The 12061-nt window shown below is 36.7% G+C and overlaps 1 protein-coding gene across 6 annotated transcripts in view; it reads left to right on the plus strand.

The window, feature by feature from the left end:
• Window positions 1-12061, plus strand: part of LOC105489489 (semaphorin 5A) — a 512498-nt gene that overhangs the window by 239324 nt on the left and 261113 nt on the right. The gene's annotated exons all lie outside the window — the stretch shown is intronic.

A 12061-nucleotide genomic window follows, 5' to 3' on the forward strand; every position in this document is an offset into this window, starting at 1 on the left:
TTTAGCAGGGTGTTAAAATCAGCCAATCCCAAGCTAATATTGATTAAAAAGCAAGGGCTTTGAAGACACATGGACCTTATTTGTGATTTAGTTCCATAACTTTCTAGGAATTATTGGTTACTCATCTGTGAAATGGCCACAGATCACTACCAACTCCATATTAGCATGGTAAAATATAAGTAAGACATTCAAAAGAGATAAAACATAGCAATTTATCAGTAATTTTTATTGTTTTTGATTTTTTAAAGTGCTAATAATAATAATCTCCATTATAATAGTTTAATCACAATTGACAATAAATTGTCTTTCTACTGCAATTTAGTATATATCTGGAGTCTTTCATTGAGCTAATTGAGTGGTAAAATTATGAATTTATTATTAAGGAATCAGAATGATCAGCAATTTGAAGACATTATTTTCGGTGAAATAAGCCAGGCACAGAAAGACAAATACTGCAAGAGCTCACTTATGTGTGAAATCTAAAAAAGACAAACTCTTAGAAGCAGAGAGTGGACTGATGGTTTCCAGGGGCCTGGAAGGTCAGGGAAGGTGTTAGGGAGATGTTGGCCACAGGACAAAAAATTCCAATTAGACAAAGGAACAAGTTAAAAAGATCCATCGTATGACATAGTGACTATAGCTACTAACAATGTACTATATGCTTGAAAATTGCTAAGAGAGTAGATTTCAAGTGTCCTCACAACCTAAATAAATAAATAAATAAACAAATAAAGGTATGTGAGATACTTGCATGTTAATTAGCTTGATGTAGCCATTCCACAACGTATACATATATCAAAGTGACATGTTGTATGCTATCAATATATACAATTTTTATGTGCCAATAAAAAAAAAGCGATCAAAAATTTAATCAAAATGCCATTTTAAAGATTGTTTTAGACAACATTTTCTAAAATCTGTATCTTTTAGTAGATAGAAACTACATATATTCATTTTTATTCTCATGGTATACTCTCTGGCATATCACATGTGTTAAAAAGTGAGCTTGTGTGTGCACAAGCATATATTTACATATACACATTTATTTCCAAATATACTAGCTCTGTCAGCTAAGAGGGTTTAGAAGTATTGTCTTAGTAGCAGTGAACACACTTCATACATGTTACTTTGTTTCTAAACTTAATTCTCCATGAAAACAGATGAAGGATTTCTTGAGAAGTGACTTAATCTAGAGTTGGGCAGGGAGAACTCAGATAAGACTGGAAGAGCTTGTTGTTTCAGAAATTAAGGAAAATATTTAAAGAATGATGAGGGTGTGTCACAAGAAACTAGGAGCCAGCTTGAAGTGAGCTCACTGAAGAAATCTGGGACAGTTTGATTGTCAAAATAGATAATGCCAGTAGTAGATTATAACACATTGAAAAACATAAGAATCCATGAGTAGATACTAACATAAAACATAAATGAATGAGTAAACACATGCCAACTAATAAATATTGAAGGAATAAATTGATTAGGAGATCATGATTTGGCAACCATTATACTAAAAATTGACTTAGGTAAAAGTGATCAATGGATGCTTAATTTATGGGTCAGAGTTTGATGACAGCCAGAATATTTTTATTAATAGTAGTCTTAAAGTACTTACCTATATGATACTTATTAATTACAACAGGTAAACTTATAACTTGATAGTAAAGAAATCTGGCAAATAGCCCATGACCAAATAGTCAAAGATCAAGGGGAACTTCACCAGCAATGGGACAGAGTTCAGTGATTTGATGCGTGGAGGACACAACAAGATGTCCTTGATATTTCAGCCAAAAATTATGACTACTAACCTTATGAGGAACCATCAGATACACTGAGGGACATCCCACAAAAAAAAAAAAAAAAAACTGGCCTCTACCCTTCAGATATCACAAAGTCATGAAAGGTATGAAAAAAGAATAATAAAGAGCTATTCCATCACAAAGCTGAACAAATAGACATGGGGTTCAAATGCAATACTTGACTCAAATTGAATCTTGGAGCAGATATATTTTTTCTTACTCTAAAGGACATGATTGGGACAACTGGAGAAATTCAGATGTCTGGATAAGATAGTAGAAATGTATTAATATCAATTTGTTGATTTTGATAACTGTAATGTAGGAGAATGTCACTGTTTTTTGGAATAACATGCTAAAATATATAGGGGTAATAGGTATCATTTGTGCAACTTATATCAAAATAGCTTTTAAAATTGTTATACACATACATATACAGAAGCTATACATGTGTACAGAGGCAAAAATAATAAAGCAAATATGATACAGTGTTAACAGGGGAATCTAGGTGAAGGACTTATGAAAGTCCATTGTGATATTTTTGCAAGTTTTACTAACATGATGTCCAAATAAATAGATGCAAAAAAGTGAGGAGATGTATTTCCATTAACTCATGTGTATATATTTTTGTGAAGTCAAGGAAACTAATTGTACTTTTCTCATCATTGCCTCCCTTGGTCTTGGCTGCCTTCGGTGGAAATCAGGTTGCAACTATTGATGGGATTAATGAGCTATTACTGAAGTGTAGGATGCCCATCAGTACCACCACCTGGTGAGAGCTTAGTCTACTGACATAGCACCAAGCAAGAAGACAGTGACTGTTTGAACTGCGGTTTTGAAAATGCAGCTCTAATGATAGAGGTCAGACTGCGGTACCATTGGTGCAAAGCAGGGCAGTTCTGCTTTTTCATATTCTGTGGCTGTGTATGGAGTTCTGTAGCCTACTGTTTACTTAGCCTGGAGAGAGAAGGCTGGCACTTCTTCATGACACACTTTTTTTTTTTCTTTTTAATATATCACATGTCTCCAGCAAAGAGGTCTTGTTGGTTTCTATGAATATTTTATTTTAATTTACGTAACAGTTCCCAAGGGTAACAGAAAGGAATAAGCACACTGGTAGACAAAGGGTGTGATAACAGTGCTGTCTGATAGAAGCACCATGTGTGCCAAATAGGCAATTTAAGGTGATCTGCTAGGCACACTGAAAAAAGTACAAAGAAGCAAGGGAAATGACTACTAACAGTATATTTTACTACCGTAATATGTCCAAAATATTTTAATTTCAGCATAGAATCATTATAAGAAATTAATGATCTGTTGCACTTTTTTTTTTGTTTTGTTTTCTGGAACTCAGTCTTCAAACTCCAGTGTGTGTTTTATATTTCCATCACATTTGCATTTGGACCAGCCAGAGCTGAAGTGTTCTGGGTGGCTGGTGTGCCCCACTGGAAAGCGTAGTTTTAGATAATAAGTGACAGAACATTTGACTTGTGTGCCTTCAATTATTACGTAGAAAGATTGTTTTCTACCAGAAATCATGGGGGTTGATTTGTATATCTCAGGTTAATATTTTTCCCCTTTTCTGTCTCCAAAGTTAAAAATTATTGTTTAAATGTAGAAAAGTGATGAAACAGATCAAGGAGGACAACCAATTTCAAGAAAACTGGAGACAATGAGAAATGAATGTGCTTCACCAGTAGACTTTATTTAACACTAGACAGGGCATCCTTGGGTTCTGCCCCTGTGCGGGACAGAGGTTCACCTCCAGGTGGCAGTTTGCATTACCTGTGTCTCTCCTGATCACCTGGGGGCAGTTTCTACCTTGTCTGGTCATGTCATGCTGCGTATTGTTTTCCAAACTGTAGGCTATTTTCCAACTTGAAGCATTTGCTCTTGCTGTCCTGTCTCAAACACCTTCACCCTCTTTATCTTCTTTTTCTTGGAGAAAAAGACTGCCCATCCTCGAGTTTCACTGGAGACATCACCTCTTGGTAACCCATCCTGTGTCTGCTTGGCTGGTGACCCTCTGAGGCATTTCACAGCCTCATAGCCTTTATTTCTGACTAGTACTTATTGCCTTGTGTTGAAATTCATTCCTGTATTGTAAGAAGTGTTTTCTTTCTTTTTATTTGTTCAGAATTAGATGAAATTATTAGATTATGTTACCTGGAAGGTGGTAGAGTCAAAACAGATGGCTTACAAATTTCCATCCCTTGGTATTTAATATGTTCACTCTTCCCTAACCTTTTAAAACTTAACACTAATGGAGTGGTAGGTATACATGGTATTTTTGTCCCTAAATTCAAGAAAAGAAAAGAAAAGTAACGTTAACCCAGAAGCTAGAGTAATAAGAAATGCTTTTGGAAGAGACATCCTAAGACACTTGTGTGCATACTGTCACCCCAGGGGACAATTTGTGGATGAGACAGGTAATTCCTGACTGATATATTCATTCCTTCCTTACATACCAGCCACTTGTCTTCTCAATACTGTTTTTCAATTTTCCTATCTGCCAATTTTTTTCTCCTGCTTTAACATTGGTTTAGCAACAATGATGAGAAAGCAGATGTTGAATAATGATTCTTTCTTTTTTTCTACTTAGTGACATTCATAGGATTCTGGAGACCCCACTGCATTGTCCCTGTCAACTGCCCTGAAATCAAGGGTGGGACTTTCCTTCCAGCAGCCAGCACACTTCCTGGCTACAGTAGGAGCACGGGGACACCGCCTTAGTGCACCCTCTCCAGTCCCCTCCCACCATTCCCCAACCTTATGATATCTATCAAGGCACTGTCACACATGGCGGCTCAGCTCTGTAGAACCATACTGAAATTCAGTGATGAGAAAAATAGGCTTTTGTGGGGTGGCTTCTGAAGGAGAAAACTCACTTCCAAGTCAGGTTGCCTGATAAATCTGGTGCAAGTAATATTTTGGACATGGAGTCAACATACTTCAAATCACAAGTCTCTTCCCTTTTGAGAAAAAAAAAAAGAATCTTGTCTTTTTGACACACTAGAAACATCACTGGTGGAGTTGCTAAAGACATGAAGATTTGAGCAGGAATTGGGATACAAGTACTCTGTGTTACCCTGAGAGAATGTTATCTGTATGAGGTAAATCTCTTGGCATGACCATATGCATATTTACATATAAATGTACCATGAAGTAAAATGGCTATATTTGGAATATTTCTTGTGATTTTCAGACAACTATGCCTTAACATACTAAGAGAAGATGTCTCTTAACATCTAAAGACCAAGATTTGCTTTTAAGGAAATAAAACCTGTTTATCATCAATGACTAGAGAATCAAATATTAATTTATTTTCACTTATAGGGCACCTTTTTGATCAGAGACTATGATTTTTTTTTTTTTTTTTTTTTTTGCAACTCACTGCGTGCTGAAGTTTAGCTATCTCATGTTGAAAACCAATCGTTTTCAGGCATAGCGATGGTTGACCATAATTTGTTTCTTCTACCTCATGTCATAATCATAGATTCAAATCTTCAGTATCAGTTTTCTTCTCACCTTAATCATGAAGATTATTTATAAGAACAGAGCTTTTTGAAAAATATAAAACTGCAGCTGGCCTCAAGACTAATTCACAGCGTTTGCCCATCTGGGATCCCACCGCAGATGGCTGGAGGTAGATGCTCGCTAAACAGAGTTCAAAAAACACAAAGGGGCTGCAGCTCATTTAACCTCACTGTCTTCCTGAAATTCTTTTGGGAAATAGCTCCAAATCCATTTTTATATTGTTTTGTTACTAACGGAAAGAAATTCACTGCCTGTTTCTCACTCACAACTGCTGGGATAAGCAGAAAAAATGAAATCTGTGTTCCAATTTGCCACCTGCCTCTCTATGGTTTCTAAATTGAAAACTGTTAAATCTCTCTGACTACATGATCAATATTGGCAGAGAATTCTCTCAAAAGTTAAAGTGGATATTAACTTCTTTCCTGTATATCTGGGTTGGGGGGGATTGAGTGTCAACATAAGTCAATTTTTAGATTAGAAGTTCTCAACTCCCGACAATTTTACCTTCTGGGAATATTTGGCAATATCTGGGGACATTATTAGTTGTCACAACTGGTGGGGAAGCTTTGACTGGCATCTAGCGGGTAGAGACCGGGGGTTGTACCAAACCTTCTACAATGCACAGAGCAGGACCTCCCTATTGAGCGAAATTTACCTGGCTCTGAATGCTAACAGTGCCAACATTGAGAAACCCTGTGTTAGTTGATTGTTGTCTCAGTTTCCATATGTTTTAAAGAAGCCATTTTCTAATCTGTGATATTAAGATTACTTAATTGAACATATAAGATCTTTGATGTGCTTAGGGAATTTTTTGGTTTAGATTTCTTCATATATATGTTGAATATACATGTCTCCATATATGAAGAAATCCAAACAGTAAAGATTCATAGTTTGCATATATATATACACACACACACACATACACACACACACACACCCCCGTATGAATCTTTAGTGGCCAGTTCTAAGGAAGCTGCTGGGATTCTTGAGTTTAAATTACTTCCTATTATTAATATGAAATTAAATTTAAAAATAAATTGAGGCAATTTATAATACCCCCTCTAATGGGTCATAACACTATAATATAACTACCCTCTGTTGGAATTCTTCTGTATAATTTAAAGCATGATATATTAATTAATAATTTACAATAACTATTCCAACAAGATATTCACATTGATTAATTTTTTAAATTATGTTTTATATTTATCGGGCAAGGAGAGACTTGTCTCCCCCACAGCTCTCAAAAGTCATGATTCTGAGCTCATTTTTTTTTTTTTTGCCTATCTTTATCATATGTTCTTAGTGTCATAGAAGTGGATTTTAAAGATTATTTTTATTAAAATTTTTCAGGAGTTAAAAACTGAGGTGTGTTGATCATAGTTAAGGTATTATTGGAACATAGACATTCATTTGCATGTTGTTGGCCTATAAGAATAAGTTTTATTTGGAATCCAGACATATTGCATTTTATTTTTTTGTAACATAACATCTGTGGCTACTATTCAACTAACTTGACCAGTAGCAACAGAGACTGTCTGGCCTACCAAGCTTAAAATATAAACTAAACTCTCCCTTTAAGAAAAGGTTTGTCACCTATTATCATACCTAGTACTTAGCAAGTTCTCAATGAATATTTCCTGAATTGATAAATGAACACAATATGACTCAGTTATTTATTTTTTTTTAGTTTATCAATGTTTGATTGGTGTGTTTATTTGGACTCCCTGTGTAATAATTACATGATCCCCAGTTGATCTTGACCCAGAAGTTTGTAACCTGAGACAGTGTTACCAACCGTCCTCCTCAGATTCTAGGCCCTTATATTTCATTTCTCCTCAGATTCTAGGTTCTTACATCTGTTCCCTTGGTGAAGATTTTCTGTCAGATGCTGTTTTATATACCCATTTATTCAAACATATTTACTCTACTTTTTAAATAATGTTCTGGAAGATTTATAGTTGATTATGTATATTTTATGTAGATGAGGACTAAGATTTTACTAGTTTCAGAGAATATGAGCCAAGTTGAGTTAACTGCCGTTAAAACAATTCCGCCCTCCTAGAAGCTGAACACTCACATGCAGAAGACTTATTCCTCCCTTGCAAGTGAGTCCAGTGCGGTCTGTGGGGCTTGGCTCCATGCTGCCATTCAGGAGGCCACAGTGTCCTCTGTCTCATGGTATCCTATCTTCAACCCATGCCTCCAGGGGCAGTAGGGAAGAAAGACAAAGTCGAGTGGAGGATCATGCAAAGGATCATGCCATGCCAGAAAGTGCATCCCTTGTGCCTAAATTCCACTGGCCACAACTCAGTCACATAGCTTCAAGAAACCGCAAGGCGGGTTGGGAAGCGTGGTTTGTATGCATTCAGACACTGACAGATATTAGCATTTTCTCCTAGTCAGTGCTAGGGAAAACAAGACTGGCCCCTGGGGATACACTTAACTGTTCCCTGTTCTACCCTCATCTCACCTTGCCTTACCATTCTAATTTTTTGCTACATACAAACAGATTTCTTCATGCTTCTAACATTTCTGTAAATAACAAGCAGGAATACTTTGAGCAAGCCACTTAACCTTTCTGTACCTCAGTTTTCTCTATAGTACATGTTGGAGAGGACAGCCAGGAAGAACAGTACACTGGGTTTATCCCTAAATTCTCTGTCAGGATTAAATTTTTAATATGCATCATCCTTCCACATGCTCTTTCTTCTGTCATGCTTAAGTAATGCCTGAATTCCTGTTTGTTTAAGGAAAACATTCCCTACTAATTTGAAACTTGGCATTATGCTTATTTGATGTAACTTTAATGACCTAATTTGTCATGAAATCATGATGACGGCAACAAAAATAATAGCAGGCATCACTCATTATGCCCTTACTCTGTTCTTGGCTCTTTGCAAGCATCATCTCATTGAGTTCTCCAGTAGCACTAAAGTAGGGGTATTATTTTCAACATTCAACAGCAGAGGAGTTGAGGTCTAGAAGTTTATGTGGTTTAGCCAAGATCAGCCAGCTGTTAGGTGGTAGAGCTAGGGTTTGGACCTGGGTATGTAGGGCTCCAGAGGACAATTGCTGCTTTATTGTACTCATTTGTACTGGCCAAACTACCTCCTATAGTTGATGTCTGCCTTACAGTGAATATAACTGTTAATTTTTAATTGAAGTTCATATATGAGTTTTAGGTCAGGTACCCTGGAAACACAATCTGAGACAGGGGTTCTCAAGCATGTGATTTATTTAAGGCATGCTCTGAAAGGGTAGGGAGTGAGTGACATAGCAAAGAAAGGCAGTAGGCAAAAATTTACTGTCAGCTGGAGTATAGCCTCAATCCAGTCCCAGATACAGCTCTGGAGCATAAATAGAACCACTGTTGATCCCATTTGAGGTAAGGGCTGTGGCGATTTATAACCAAGTCTCCCTTGTTCTTCGGCTGTCAAATTTGGAGTGTTTGGTGACGTAACTTCCTGGTGAGGTAGCTCTCATTAACCAGGAGCAGTTCTCTAAAGAGTTGGGAAGCTATGAACCAGGATCAGCCAACACTGACAGCAGCCAAGCATACAGTATCCTGTTTCATAAGAAGAGCTGGATGGGGTGCCAATAGCACCCACTATGATTGATAATACTCAATACTTTTAGGTATCTTACTTAGAGTTTTCCTGATGTTCCTGACTCTGACTATACAGACACTAGTCTCTGCCACTGAAATGAAGTGTTTATATGTCTTTGACAAAAAAATACATACTTTATTATTGAATTCATTCTTTTGTGTTGTGCATATCTTAATTTCTAATAACTCTCTTTATCCATTTCTAAATTGTTGCTTTGCTTGTGGCCTCAAAAACTAATTTGAAGATGCATGAATATTTTTGTTAGTCATGTATATCATTCAGTTTCATGAAATGAAGTCAGGCAATTTCTGTAATCCAATAGCAAACACTGTCTGACAATCACAAGCTGCTAGATAAATGAAGGGGTTCATTTCATTTATCTAAAATGCATTTCTCCTTCTATTTCAAAAATGGCCCCTGTACCTGCCATGACTGCTGAGTGACGGACATGCTCAGAATTCTCTGCCCTGTGTTCATTTCCCTTACCTGTATGCCCCTTGCAAAATGCCAACAAAAATAAATAAGCCGACGTACCAGGAAAACTCGTTGCTCCAAATTTTAGTAATGTTTTCTTGTTTGAGTAAGAGATCATGTGTTCTGTAAGCTGTCTCCCAATTACCTAAGAACCAAGTGAAAATAAAAAGCAAAGGGGAAACATAAATAATAAAAAACAAAAAAACAAAAAACGAGTCACATTGGCTGACCACTGTCTGGAGTGGATGGATTGAAACTCTTAATTTGGTGACTCTTTAACATGTATGCCATTTGTCATTCAGAATTTATCGATAACTGTCACAGAGATGGGTAGAATCATTGTAGATAGGGCTGCGATGGGCAACACCCTTGTTTAACGTATGTTTGTCAAACAGTCCTTTTGCTGTGCTCTCATAGCTAACCTTTAAGAGTTTATATAATACTTCTTCATTAGAACACAATGTTTAATCTGCTTGTATCAATTCTTACTGTTGTGGGGGCTTTTGCCGCTTTTTCAAGTGATACTGCATGATCCCTTCAATGATTTTATATGGGTTGGTTGTACAGTTTAATTTTTGAAATTCAGTTCTTTCAATTTTTGGTAATACTCAGTTATTATTTACATGCATCTTAGATTGCAGAGGCAAGTTGCCTATGCAGAGATTCCCTACTAAGAATAGTCTACTTCCTAAGAAAATAGACATGACTATACATGTAATTTTGGTAGTATTTGGAGTCCAAAGACCTCATGCAATTCATTGCCTAAAAATTGCTAAGCACCATTTGAATAAAAGAGCATCAAAATCACGTGCAATTTTAAACCATAGCCATTAGCTTCTGATTCAAGATGAAGGGAACATATTTACTGTTCTTTCATTGATTTAAAATAAAGCATTTAAGTGACAATACAGGTACATCAAAGGAAAATCTCTATAACACAAGAGACACCCTACCCAGCTCTCCTTATGGAATAGGGCACCCTATCCCTGGCTGTTGTGAGGGTTGGTTGATACTGGTTCATAGCCACCCCTTCCTCTGGAGAATTGCTCTTGGCTGATGAAAGTCACAGATGATCCAGTTAGTAAAGTTAGCAGTAGGTGACTTTAAATAATTATGATTAATATAAGGAAGAAAGTAGAGGATAATTTAAATAGATTAATTAAGGAGTGGAGAATTTTACTAGAACATTAGAATAAAAAAGAATTGAATAAATTTTCTATAATTTTTAAAAACAAACAATATCTGACATATGGAATTAAATGAATAATTTTAACAGCAGATTAGACATAGGAGAATATTATATTAGTGAACTGGAAGACCAGTCTGTGGAAAATATTCAAACTGAAGTACAGAGAGGAATTGGACAGGGTAGATAAAAGAGTATGAGACACACATAACACCTTCAAAACTCTAACTCACATACAACTTGAGTCTCAAAAGGACAAGAGACAGAACAAGGCAGAAGCTATATGCCTAGTAATTATCACTGAAACTTTTCCAAAGTGATGAAAATTATCAACTCACCGACTAAGAAGTTCTGCAAACCTCAAATATGATAGATAACCACACCAGCACGTTACAGTCAGACTTCTGAAAACTGGTGGAAAAGGAAAAAGTCTTAAAAATAATCAAGTAAGAGAAAAAGACATAACCTTCAGAGGGGTAAAAATAAGATCCACAGCCAACTTTTCAAGAGAAACCACAAACTCAGGAGACAATGGAAGAAGCAGTTAGAACCCAGATCTTCCTGCTCATTCACTTTGTGTCTCAACACAGTGGTTCCTCTGCCATGCTGGAAGAAGACAGAAGTGCAATTCTGGAAGATGACAAAGCTGCTGATACATTGGACCGGGGACCCAGATATCCCTTGAGAACTTCCCTTAAAGAAGGGGAGAGTTCAGTATGTGTGTGCGTGTGTGTGTGTGTGTGTGTATATATATGTCGTGTATATTGAGATCCCAGCCCTTCTCCCCAGTGTCGGTATTTCTCTTTGCATATATTTTATATGGATTTTGGTGTACACTTTTGTGGTATCTAATCAGCTTACAACTAGAACCTTAAGGATAGTGACACTGGTAGTCACTCCAATACAAAAAAATCCCGCCCAGAGTAAGTAATGATGGCTGGTCTACAAAGCAATGTGGGTGCCCAGCTCCAATGTTCTTGCAGTTCCCAGTATGAACAACACAGAGTGAACCAAATTAAATAAGAAACTTGGAAGGCAGAGAGACAAGAAATTACGATGAATGCCTTCTGAAATTAGAGACGATATTACCACCATGAAACAAGGAGAAAAGAAACATTCAGAATATTTAAAAAGCCTTCATAGATTATTTTGAAAACATGTGATCACAGAAATAAAAAGATCCATGGAAAATTTGTAAATAAATTTGATAAAAATTTCCCAGAAAGTTGAATAAAGACTAAGAGATGAAAAATGAAGGGAAATAGATGAATGGTTAACACACTAGGCCCAGGAAATAGAGGCTCCAATACAGGAGAGAGGGAGGAAAACATTCCTGGGATGAGAGCAAAGGAAGATAATTGTGGAACTGTTGTGCAGCGGGCCTTGGGAGCCACCAGTCCAGGCTGGAGTAGATGATACAGTTACCGAAGGCATCTTTCCAGGAGGATATCAATAATGGGATG

This window comes from Macaca nemestrina, chromosome 6 (assembly GCF_043159975.1).
Source record: "Macaca nemestrina isolate mMacNem1 chromosome 6, mMacNem.hap1, whole genome shotgun sequence".
NCBI classification, from domain to species: Eukaryota; Metazoa; Chordata; class Mammalia; order Primates; family Cercopithecidae; genus Macaca; species Macaca nemestrina.